This window comes from Choloepus didactylus, chromosome X (genome assembly GCF_015220235.1).
Source record: "Choloepus didactylus isolate mChoDid1 chromosome X, mChoDid1.pri, whole genome shotgun sequence".
Taxonomy (NCBI): Eukaryota; Metazoa; Chordata; class Mammalia; order Pilosa; family Megalonychidae; genus Choloepus; species Choloepus didactylus.
The window spans coordinates 33,395,245-33,408,701 of record NC_051334.1 but is presented as its reverse complement, the minus strand read 5'-3'; positions in this window follow the sequence as shown (position 1 = coordinate 33,408,701).

The window sequence follows — 13,457 nt, the reverse complement described above, 5'->3', positions numbered from 1 at the left end:
ATAATCATTAACTCTATCACTATAATTTATTAAGAATCTATCATGTACCAAACACTTATAATTGCTTAATATATTTTGATTTTCACAGTAATTCTGTGAGATGGGTTTCAGTAACACCATTTTATATGTGAGGGAACTTAAGCTAAGAAGTTTATTAACTTGGTTAGATCACACAATTAAACCCAAGCCTATCTATATCAAAAATCTTTGTTCTTTCTCCTAGGGGATTAGTTTTACATTGAGAAGTTCAAACTTTTTTTTTATCTCACTATTATTCTCCATCTATATGTTTATTTTGTTGACTCCGTGTCTTTCTTTCCCTTCTTGTGTGTCTCACTTTCTTCATCTGACACTGATCTTCTTTCTTACCCCGTTTTCCTCTCCTCTCCTCACACCTTTAGCAACCCAACTTTTTCTCTCTTTGTGAAACATCAATGGGAACATGATTGTCTCTCAAGAAGTCACTGACACAACTCCTAAATCACCTACCTTTGCTCTTTCTTGGGTTACTTTACACTTGTCTTTGTTCTCACAAGAACTTGTTCCAGAATGATTGAACTTTCTCCCTTCCTACTTGTTTCTGAAGAAACAGCTCCCTTTCCCACATTGTAAGATAAAATCTAGTCACAATGTGAAACTCTGTTAACACTCAACCCTAGAATTATTTTACTTTCTCTTTGATTTATGAAAAATTCAAAATGCCATTGTCTACAATCTTTAATATCATGTATTCATTCATTTTATATGTTCTCTTAACCCAACATTTCAATTTAAATATGCAATTTCATAGTTAAAATATTTATGCATTTGGCAGTTTTCATTTTTATATTCAAATCAAATTGCACAAGATGAAAAAGGAAATTCAGAATCCAGCTCTACCTCAGCCACTGATTGCTACATCAAATCCACAGTGGCTTTTTCTAAAATACCTATTGGAGTACTTAAAACTACACTACTGATGCTTATAATTCCACTCCTAGAAATGAATGGCTATTTAATTCACTCAAGTCAATGTTTGTGGCAAGTCATCTGAGAATGACTTTAACATTGAGATGACTTTAGGAAGTAGCTTTATAAAGCATCTTTACAATGAATCATGAGTTTAAGAAACATTTCATCATAGTCACTGGCAATCTAGAAGGAATATTAGTTAAAAAATAAGATGCCAATCTGTGTCCATTTTTGTATACAGTAAACAGTCTCATACATGATTGACAGAATGCATAAGTAAGACTCCCCAGAGAATTAATGAAGCCACAAAATATCCAAAAGACGGTCTCTCATCTTCCATTGGTGATTTCTGAGCATATGGGGATTGAGCTAAATGTAGAGCAATTAGCACGCCAGGGCATTCCTCCCACTAGAAATGTGATATTGTTTTCCTCAGGGTGTGATGGAAATTTACTTCTCTACATTCAGTGATAGTTTTGTTTCATGTATCTATTATTTCAGTATCTATTTTTAAATTGTTCTATTATATGCTGTGTCTTAAGTTTCCTAAGGCTGCAGCAATAAAGTACCATAAGCTAGAAGGCTTAAAACAACAAGAATATATTGTCTCACAGCTCTGGAGGCTAGAAGTTTGAAATCAAGGTGTTGTCAGGGCCATTCTCCATCTGAAATCTGTAGGAGAGAACATGTCTTTGCCTCTTCTAGTTTCTAACGTTTGCTGGCAATCTTTGACTTTCCTTGGCTTGTAGATGCATCACACCAACCTTAGCCTCCTCCATCTTCACACGGCCTTCTGGTATCTGCCTTTGTCGGTGCCCAAATTTCCCTCTGCTTTTAACTACAACAGTCATATTGGATTAAACTTCATCTTAATCCAGTAGGACCTCATCTTAACTAATCAAGCCTTCCAAAGATCTTATTTCCAAATAAGGTCATATTAATGGGACTGGGGGTTATGATTTGGACAATGTCATTTGGGGGGACACAATTCAACCCATAACATGGAGTCTTATCTTTAAAGAGTTCTTCTTTATTTATTATTTTATTTCAAATCATGGAGGTTAAGAGTTTTGGCATGTTTTAAGAATCAATTTTTTGGTTGCAGGGTTGATCAAGCACTAAGCACTAAGCATAATGTTTTGGTATCATTACAAATAGGAAACACCTTGGTGAAAAATAACAACTTTAAATTGAATGGCGAGATGTTACATGCTCTGCATTCAGGTTCAGAAAACCAATGTTTGCACACACGAAAATTTTAAGAATTAACTTCTCAGTTCTTTATTCAAAAGAGATCCAGTGGCTTTATTTGCCTGAAAATGGAACAATGTCTTATGTTTGCCAAAATATGCAATATTATAAACTGCATAAATATTAATAGCATCCAAAACAAGGTAGTAAGTACTACACAGTTGGCCAAACCATGCATTCTATAAGATAATCATGGTTTCCTGTTCTCTGGATATATAATATATCTCTTTTGTTTTTTCTGTGATTGATTTCTATATGGAAATTTATTTGGACCTTCAAAAGTTGTTGGTTTATAATTCAATATGCTACCCCTTTCCTCTCTGATATCCTCTTTAGTTGACACCACAACTCATGTATTTATATTACCTTGAAAATTAGTATTATTATTTAATGTTCCTCTTTTCTAAGCAGGCCCCAGCATGTTCCCCATATCCTATCAGTAGTTGAACCTGATGACATTACATTTACAATGTCTATTATGTCTACCCCACCAACTTCAATCCATGCATTTCATGGAACAGTGGGAAGAGCACTAACTTTGAATTCAGAATAATTGAATTTATTGTTATTCATTATTTACATAACTCTCCATACATACCCACTTATTGAAGAATAATCTGAAGACATGAATCTCATAGAACTTAGCACAATATTTTGCACACAAGTGCTTAAGTGCTTTTTGCATTACATTGAGTTTCAATTTTAAAAGGTCATTGGAAAATTGGAGACTGGGATATTGCAATAACTGACTAAGTTATCTCCCTACCTCCAAAATTCTCCACTTTTCTGAAGAGTCTTAATTTCAGACTCAACAAGTTCAAAATCCAACATATTGTCTTCCCAGATAAAGAATACCTTTTCCTACTGATTTTTGTGGCTTGGACAACTGCATCACTATTTGCTCATTTTTTCAACTTCATGATCTTGTCATGTCCATAAGGTAAGCACTGACATAAAACCTCACATCTTATCCAATAACCAGTTGATTCTATTTTTAAGACACCCAAAAACAAGTCACTGTCACCTTTACTGTTTCAATTGCTCTAATTCATACTCATCATCTTTTGTACAACTTACTCACTAGTCTCCTGACTCCAATTTATCTCCAATGCAATCTATTTTTCCACATAGTCAACTGGATGATCCTTTTAAGCTCACAGATTTGACTTTTTGTTTCCTTGTTGCAAAAACCATATATACCTGTGGCAGGACTGCATGATTTCTTCACACTACACTCACATGTACAGAGCAATCAAAGCTGATTTATTTTGCCAAAAATTGATCTGAAGGCTAAATTTAATCGAACCATCAAGCTGAGGCCTACTAGAAAAGTTAGGCAAAACATTTCTTCAAAATTTTGAAGACATCAGAAAAATAGTAATATATAAGGATTTTTAGGGCCATGTTGGGATGAGAAAGGAAACTAAGGAAAGTGCGTTGTCATTTTCTTCTCAAGACATTTGCTGATTTCTAAATCAGGAGCTTAGGAGATAGCTAAATGCTCAGTGGGGATTTTTGTCTGATTCATGAGACTTGGAAGACAGAAATTAAAATATACAACCTACCAAGATTAAGATATTTTAGATTCTTTTAGGTTGGTGCCCTAAACCAAATAAATAAGGTAAAATAGAGACTATCTCATACAGGGACTGAAACTCAGTTTTGAATTATATTAATCTGAGCAGATTAAAGTAAATTAGTATGGTCAGTCCCCCTATACTAGTTGCATACCAGATGCAAAAGCAAATCTTCTCTGGATAAAGATAAGAATAGCAAGACTAGAGTCATGCATTTTAATATGCAAATTCAGCACTCAATCAAAAAATAACATAGATACATGAGAAGACAAAACTTAACCAAAAATGAAAGAAAAAGAAAATATAGAGAGAGTCACAGGATATCCAGATAATAGGGATCTCTGATTAAAAATGTGAAATAACTATGATTTATAAGTTCATGAAGTTAACAGACATGTTAGAGAATATCTGTTAAGAAAACCAAAAGGATAACATACAATTTCAAGAAACAAAAATTTAAATTAAGACCTCAATAAAGGATTTAAAGGCAGATTAGAACATTCTAGTGAATTGGACATTACGTTGGAAGAAAATATCCATAGAAGCACAGAGAAAAAAGGGTTAGGCACATTGAAAAAGCATAAAAGATGTATGGAAAATAATGAAATTTTCAATTTTATGATTAATTGGGTTACCAGAGGAGATGAGAGATATGATAGACTAGAAACAGTAAATGAAGACATACTTGCTAAAAATTTTCCAAAACTAAAGAAGACATCAAATCCATAGATTCAAGAAGTTCTATTAAACCTAAGGATAAGTGAAAAGGCCACACTTAGGCACATCACAGAAGAGCTGCTGGAATTCAAAGACAGAAAATTTTAAGAGCTAGCAGAGTAAAAAAGACACATTATGTTCACAGGAACATCAATTTCTCCTTTGAATAAAACCCATATTTTCTGATAATTTCTATTTCACCCCCTGCTTCTCTCCAAGGGAAAGTCTGAGTATTTGGAAGAAGGTTGGTCTTTATATGACTTGCATACACAGAGATAAGTGACCCTCACAGCCTTGTAGCATTCTTTTGGTTTTTCTGGATTCTGTGACAGTATCTTATGTCTTTGTGATTGCTGCTTACTGATATAGGAGGCTGATATAAGTTAAGATTGTACATTCTTAAGTTGTTTATAGGTCAGAAGTACTATATGTCTAACTTGGCCTCATTTTGGACTTCTGAATTTTTCTCATGGCTTCCACCTGGGCTCACATAAGACCTGTTTACTCTTATGTCAGCTAAATTTAGAGACCCTTCTTGGAGGTCATTGGTAGGTTATGAACTTAATCACACCAAAATTGTACCAAAAGTGGCTCAAGAATGCTAAAAGCTAAACTCCACCTGCCTACCACATTACTTTGAAGTGGCCACCTCCCCAATTCCTCCCACGTTGGAAAAGAGACAAACTATAAGTTTCCCAAAGTTTGGTTATTAGGTTTCCCTCTTTTGTAGGATCAGGAAATCCTAGGCAATTACATTGCATTTATCTTTCTAATATTTTACTGAAATGCAAATGACTTTTAGTTGTTGTTATGGGGATACAGTTGAGAGGAAACGAGCTACATAGCAACATTATTCTTATTTGCTACCACTATGGCATTCATAAAAATAGCTGACCACTTGAAGTCTCTGAAGGAAAAAGGCTCTCATGATAAATGTATGAAATTTATGGTTTTAAAAATTCATCCCCAGCAAAATAAAAAAACAACAACTAATACAACAATCCATACCACAATATCATATTAAACCTGTGGATAGGAAATTGAAGCACATCATACATATCCAAATATATCTGTGAACTTATAATGGTTTCTATAAAAGATTATGACACAAAAATGGCATTGTGAATTTACTCAAATAAATTTGCATACTCAAAGCTCATATATTAGTTCAGAGTTTTTCTTTGTGCTCCCAACTTAATAACACTGCACCAATTCCATATTCTTCTTCACTATTAACTTCCTCCTTGTATTAACAAACATTTGATATATATACCTAATTAGTCCTAACATGATTTTAGGGATTTGGGGGAATATTTTTGAAGTCCCACTCCATCTGATTTAGAAATTTGAAAAAATATGGCAAGACAAATTGCAATGTAGCATCCACACATGTTTATATACAGACAATTGCACCAAACTTTAACTGGATGCCTATCACAGTATTCAAAAGGAATTTAAAGCAGAATAATAACCTAAATAGTAGATATGTACACGAAGGATTCAAATGGAAAATATTAGATGGGACCAGGGCTTCCCATTAGTCTAATGACTCATAAGCCCCCATTTTAGTCCCTTCAATTCTCTGCTACAACCTCTTTCCAGTTTCAGAAATCTTTGAATACCCACAATTCTTAAAAGTAAAACACCTCTAAGAACTCCTAACCATGGCACATTTCTATTTAGAGGTATGTATAAACAACTCTGGAGGTAGAGACTAAGGAGGCCATCTGCTTTCCACAGGCCCCAAAGCTAGAGCTCAGAGAATGCCTCTTCAGGGGGTAATCAACCTGAGGAAACAAGACCACATTCTTCATATGCTTAGTATTCTTGGAAGGCAAGCATTTCTCCATTAACACCTTCAGATCCACCCTTCTCCCTTCTCTGCCATACTCTACTCCCTGTGAAAATGAGTTCTTAGGATTGTATCATCTGAGTTCCCTTGTGTTCTTTTTTTCCTGTTCAAGTATCACTGCAGCAAAACAGAGGCAGGAAGAGAGATGGGTAGGGGTATTCACCCCCCTTGCTCCTTCCTTACAAGGCCTTAGTCACAGTTACAAGTTCATCAGGTTCTAGAAAAGGGAACTCTACCTTGTCCCTTCAGGCTCACAGGTGGTATACAAATCCTATTTACTGTCCCTTAATGGTTTCCTACACCCTGCCCAGCCTTCTGTATTTAAATCCCTTTGTTTAATTCATCTGAGCTGAACTGTAAGGGTAGTAGTCTCCTGCTACTCCCATAATGGGAAATTTTATTCAGGTCTGCATGTGCATGTTGTACTCAGGGGAATCCAAGAGGTTTCTCGTTATTTGTTCTTTCAGTTCTTCTTTCTCTAGGCTCATCACGGTGTTGTGACCCCAGTGTTACAGATACCCATTTCAATTCACAGAAGAGCAATCCCTAAACACTTAACAGTGGTAATAGAGACAGAAAATCTCAGCTTTAAGCACATGTATATGTACATGCATCCCTCTTCTTATAAAGGTATTCAGGCTTGAAGGTCAAGGATACTTTACTACCCACTATTGATGTTTGCTTCCTGTGGAATAAAACACCCTAGTTTTCTCTAGCCCTTCACTCAATCCTTCCTATGGGAAAAGGGATGCTTTTTTGAATACTGAGTTTGAGACAAGGGTGGGATGCATGGACCTTCTCTTTTCCCTCCTTATCTGGCTTGTCCTACTGCAGCTTTGCTCCTCTTTGTCATGAATCTTATAGGGGAGTTCTATAACTCTCAGGAGGATTCTGGCTGCCCAATAATGACTGTAACTGGGTAGTGACGAGGCTGATCAAATTCAGTGCTTGATGTAACTTCAGAATGGTTTAATTAGGACAGCTAGGCCCTGAACTTTAGGCAAACTTCCATTCTGTAACTTATTTACTCCATCAGAGACCCAAACCCCACCCCATGCAACTAACTACAAATGAACATTTTCTGCCTCGACCTTCCTATTGCTGCAGTATTTGACACCATTTAATATGTTTCAATACTCTAACAGTTTTATTACCCCCTTCCTCTTTCACATGGTCTCTGCATTTTTAATAAATAAAATAAAATAAAAGCTTTGCTCACTCATCTTTTCCCTGAGATGTTTCGAGCCTAAATTTTGAGGGAATCCCTATTCCAACATCCCCCTTAATATAATTAAGTCTTTCCTTACTAAGTTTCGACTCACATTTTTGCTTTGACAGTTTAGTGCTGTGGCTCAGATGGAGTGCTGGCTGGCACCTGGGCCCCTGCTATCTTTACCCAAGTATTAATGCCAGCTTCTCGAACCTTTGTGTTCTCTCCTAGCTGGGAAATCAGGATCCATGGTGGTAAGCTACAATTTCTCATTCAGTGCTCTGGACATTTTTCTGTTGTAGCACCTTAAGGACTTGACATTATTTCTACCTTATTTTTGTCTTTTCCTTGTATTTCTTGGAGTGAGGTTAAAGTCCCTGACTTTTTCCCAGAAAACACACCTTTGGTTAAAATCCTAAGACCTCTAACACTGATGAGTTCAAGTCCTCCTTTGTCATCTGTTTCCTTCTTATTGGAAACTGTCAATCTCATTGTTGTCCTCTAGACCCCTGTCCCATGACATATATTATAATTCTAATAACATCCAATTTTTCCCACAATGGCAAAATTTCACTAAAGTTATCTTAGAATTTCAGTGACCTCTTTGGAGAATTTGAATCTCCCAAGCTGGTTCATTTGAGAGGGGCTCTTGAGTCCCATGGCTCCAAGATCTCATCCAAGCATTGATCTGCTCAAAACCAGGAAGAATATTTTCCACAAAATTGTTTCAGAGGCCACTGCTAACCTCAGAAGCCATCTTTCTTCCCCAATGCCTTCTAAAATCTCTCTCTTCCCATCCACCACCTTTTCTCCTACCCTTTTTTACCCCCTTCAACCTTCCCGTAAGCTTCCCTGAATTCTCTGGTTTATCCCTCTTCAACTTTCCTACCTCCTTCACCCTTCTACACATCTCTCTCAGGGCTTTCCTCTCCCAGTCTGGCCACCTAACTCTGTATAATCACTTGAGTTTTAGGTCCTTCTTTCCCATTGGGGCTCTTGAGAAGCTTGAGGACCCCCAGACCAACCACTTGAGACTGCAATTTTCAAACCCTGGAACATTCTCATACATTTTTTCCCTGAAGGACTATATTTTCTCCCCAATATACCTTTTCCCTCTTTCAGTTGTTAACAGATCATCTCACTTTCCTCACACCTGTTAAACCTCCTAAGGCCCCCAATGACTTCAAAATATCTGAAATGCTTTCATGTGTGTCAGATGTACTTTGGACCACTGGACCCACTGATATTGGCTTCATCTGGGATGCAGAAGCCGTACAGGTTAAAATTGTCCCTCTGATGCCACTCCCAAGACTGCTCAATACCTCTTAAAACCAGAGGCCATAACTGAACTACAGCCTATCAAGTAGGTATTTCAGTCAGAGGACTACTCATACCAACCTCTAGATCGTCTAACACTCCTACACTCCCCATAAAAAAGAAAAAAAACAAACAATCAAAGAAAACAAAAACCAAATGGGAAAGGATATAGGCTAATCCAAGATTTCTAAGCCAGGTACCAGATTGTTAAACCCTGATTCCCTTTGATTCCCTACCCTATCACCATCTTAGCAAACCTTCCTCTGGACACCACTCATTTGTAGGTGATAAATCTTTGCTCTGTATTTTTCAATACCCTTGTCCATTTATACTCCCAGTATCTGTTTCCTTTCACCTGAAAAATTCATCTTGACTTCACTAGAGCATCTACTTTTTTTTTTGCATTCAATTCAGAGAAAATCTTAAGGATCTCATGCTCCTTAAGAACTCCACTATGGTTCAAAATGAGAATGATCTCCTTTTGTATTTCTCTAACTTTGATAATTCCCTCACCAGCACTAAATATTTACTCTAGACCTTAGCCTAAAAGGGTCACAAGGTATCTAGGGATAAGATCCAACTTTGCACTCCACAGGTACCTTACCTAAGGCTTGACATTTTCCCTAAAGGCAAAAATTATCTGAATACATCTATTCTTGAATTTACCTACATAAAACAAAAGGACAATTTAGTTTTGTTTGTTTTCTTTTTTATTAACTGGATACTGTCAGACATGGATCCTGAATTTCTTTTTGTCTATTGCCTATCCCATGTACAACGTGACAAGGGAAAACATCCCACAGCCCCTTCAGTAGGAATACCCTACCCTCATGGCTTTCCAGATGCTCAAGACTGCTCTCACCTCTGCCTCTCCCTTAGGACTACCTAACTACTCACTAACTTTTTCTCCCTTCATACAGGTAGGGAAAGGACATGCCTTTGTTGTGCTTGCTCCCAAACACAATGGAATCCAAGACCCCATCAAGTACCTTAGCCTGACTTTAGACCAAGGGCTCCTTGTCAACAGGCAGTCACCATAGCTGCAAAACTCATTCAAGACACAGATGGCATGGTTTTAGGGCACCCTTTAGACCTTTATATGCCTTGTGCTGTCTAAACTCTGATCATGATTGAAAATATCCAACATTTCTCTACCTCCAGACTTACCTCCTATGAAATTTTGCTGCTATCTCCTTCTCATATAGCTATTCATAGGTGCCAAACCTTAAACCCTGCCACCGTCCAACCTCATAACTGTATAACAGCTATTCTCTCTGTCCCTTCCCTGTCTAAGCCTCTCTGAAACACCCCTACTTGATTTGGACCTTACACACTTGGTAGATGGAGTCTATTTCCAAGGCCCTGAAGATATGCTGCAGAATGGCTATGCCATCACAGACTTTACTCAAACATTGAAAGCTGGCCCCTTACCAGGAGTCATATCTGCTCAGAAAGCCAAACTCATCATTCTTACACAATTGCTCTGTCCCTTATCTCAAGACAAAAGGGTTAATATTTATACTGACAACAAGCACATCTTTGGTATTGTCCATGACTTTGGAAACAGAGTACATTTATGACAGCTGTACCTGCAGCTCCTATTAAAAAAAAAATTGGTCCACACATAGCAGCTCTCCTAGTGGCACTACTTTTAAGATCAAGGCTCATATATCAAATCAGACAACTGCAGCTAAGGGTAATGCTTAGGCTGACAAACCTGCAAAACCAGCTGCACAGCAAGTCACACACTAATAAATTGTCATCAGCTCTCGTGGTAGCTAAAATCCCACCAGAAAACTTATTTAAGCAACTAAAGACATAAAAGATGTTAGCACCAGATTAAGAGAAGGCTAACTGGAAACAAGCTGCATGTTTCATCTACTCAGATGGACTCTGGAGACACCCAGATGGCCACTGGGTCTCTTCACAGTCCCTCAACCAAAATCTAGTACATAGCCTTTATCAAATGACCCACCATGGTGGTAATACCCTCCAAGACCGTTTTCATAAACACTTTAGGGGAAATTACTTCATTTGTAAATAGGTTATCTCGACAAGACCCATCTGCCAAAAACACAACCCAAGAAAGTTTGTTAAAGTAGGAGATGGACAAAAACCTATTCCTGATGGTCCTTTCATACATTGACAAATGTATCTTATCCAATTTCCCAAGTCTCAAGGTTATGAATGTGTCAAATATGAATTGAATATGAATATAAATATGAATTAACCATGATATGCTTGTTTTCTGGATGTCTGGTGTCCTGGATGCCAGCAGCCTTTCTTCAGAGACCAGGCATCGTCCTGTTGATGCCTTAACTGGGACATTTTCTTGGCTTTAGAACTGTAAATTTGTAAGCTAATAAATCCCCATTGTAAAAGCCAATCCACTTCTGATATATTGCATTCCAGCAGCTTCAGCAAACCGAAAGAACGCCGTCTATAGATGAAATAGGGATCAGGAGAGATTATTTTATGACCACTCCTGTAGTTGCTGGCAGATATCATGGCTAAACCAATCTGTGCATGTGTCTCTCCCTCTGTCTCTGTTTCTGTCTCACTTTCTCTCCCTCTCCCCTTCAACATCCCCCCCCCCAAAACACACACACACACACACACACACACACACACACACACACACACACAATTCTGCCACAAGCAGATTCACCATTAGTTCAGTTCTCTGCCCCAGTTGTTTCCTTTAAATAGCTGGTTGAGAAAGAACTCATTTCACTTGATGAGTAATAATCACAAAAGAAAACAGCAGGAGATCTACACAGTGAATCTACAACAAAAAGGAGGAAAGGAATGAGAAACAAATGACAGATTAATAAAATTTCCCCCAAAATGCTGCATAAAGCAGACCAAACATATGGCTATGAATTCAAAGGGCTTCATGAAATAGTTTAAAATAAGGTCTCAAGACAGAAGAAATAATGAGACAACAGAAGGAAATGAAAAACAATCTCATAGAAGTCAGAAAAGAAGAAAAAATCACAGAAATGAAAAAGAAAAGAAGGGCAGATAAGTATAAGACACAGTCAGTTATATGAAGGCTATATTGGGAAAGGTGAGCAAAATGAAATGGAAATTAACGAAGAATTAAAAAGAATTTGAGGTAAAATGATAAATACAGAAGACAAAGACTATATAGCACGTTTGGAAACCAAAACCTCGACCTGGCCATCACACTAGCTAAAGAACTTTTAGAAAATCTTCCCTACCTGTGGTATCCAATGTTTCCTCTCCAGTGATACAGGAACTCACAGGGACAGCAAAATAATTCAAGACATCCAACACTTGTTGTCCTATCTTAGTTTCCAGGGCTCCTAGGGCAAATACCACAGACTGCTTGGCTTGGCTTAAAAACAGGAATTTCTTGTCTCATGGTTTTGGAAGATAGAAGTCCAAAATCAAGGCCTCCACAGGCCATGCTTTCTTCCAGAGTCTATAGCATTCTGGTCCTGGTATACTGAAATCCTTGGGGTTCCTCGGTTTATATCTCTGATCCTACCACATAATGATCTACTTCATTCTCTGGCTTCTTTTGACTTCTGGCTTCTACTGACTGACTATGTCTTGATTTCCATTGTTTTTAAGTACTCCAGTCATATTGATTGATTAAGTCCCACACTGATTCAATTTGGCCTCATCTAAACCAGATCATTAAAGATCCTATTAATGAATACGAATCCATACCTTAACTAATAATAACATCTTTAAAAGTCCTATTTGCAAATGGGTTTGCACCCAGAAAAACACTGATTAAGACTTGAACAAGTATTTCGTAGGTAATGTGAATCAATCCCAACATGCTTTTCCACAGAAGCTTCACTGCCACTATTACCCTCAATCCTTGGGGAAAATAGTATATGCTTTACAAAATTCTTAAGCTCGAATTAGACAAATTATCAGAAGAACTGGCCTGACTCAAGGTTCCTCCTTTAGCCCTCATGACTCTTAGATCCTTCCCTAACAATTCACACCAACTGGTCCCCTATGGAATAATAATTGGAAATCTGATGAAAATTTCTTATTACTCCTAGACATTAGAAGAGTCAAATTTAATACAATCAGACATCCTTAAGTACTGTAAAAGACTTATTAAGTACTCATGCTTATTACCAACATGTTATGACTGCCATCCATTCTGATATTTTCTCACCCTCTTCACGCTATTTAAATAGTGATCAAGTTCTATGGAAAAGACATCACTGAAAGATCAAATTTGAACCCAAATGTAAAGGATCTTATATAGTCCTCACCACTAACACTAGCCAAATTCAAGGAATCCAATCTTTGATTCATATTTCTCAACTTAAAAAAATAAATAGAACACTATAATGAATTGAAATCCATTACCATTGGGATCCTTAAACTGAGACTTTTCCAGGGATCTGCAGAAACAGATGACATCACAACACAGCCATCCTTCCCCAGAACACCAGAACAAGTAGATGAAATCATGAAGTAGGCAGCTTCTACCCAAGTTTCCAGAACAAGAGCCCCTAGTATTCCCTTGTCTATTTCCTATCCTTGCTATTTCCATTCTACTTCTTTGCTGCATCCTCCTCCTCCTCTA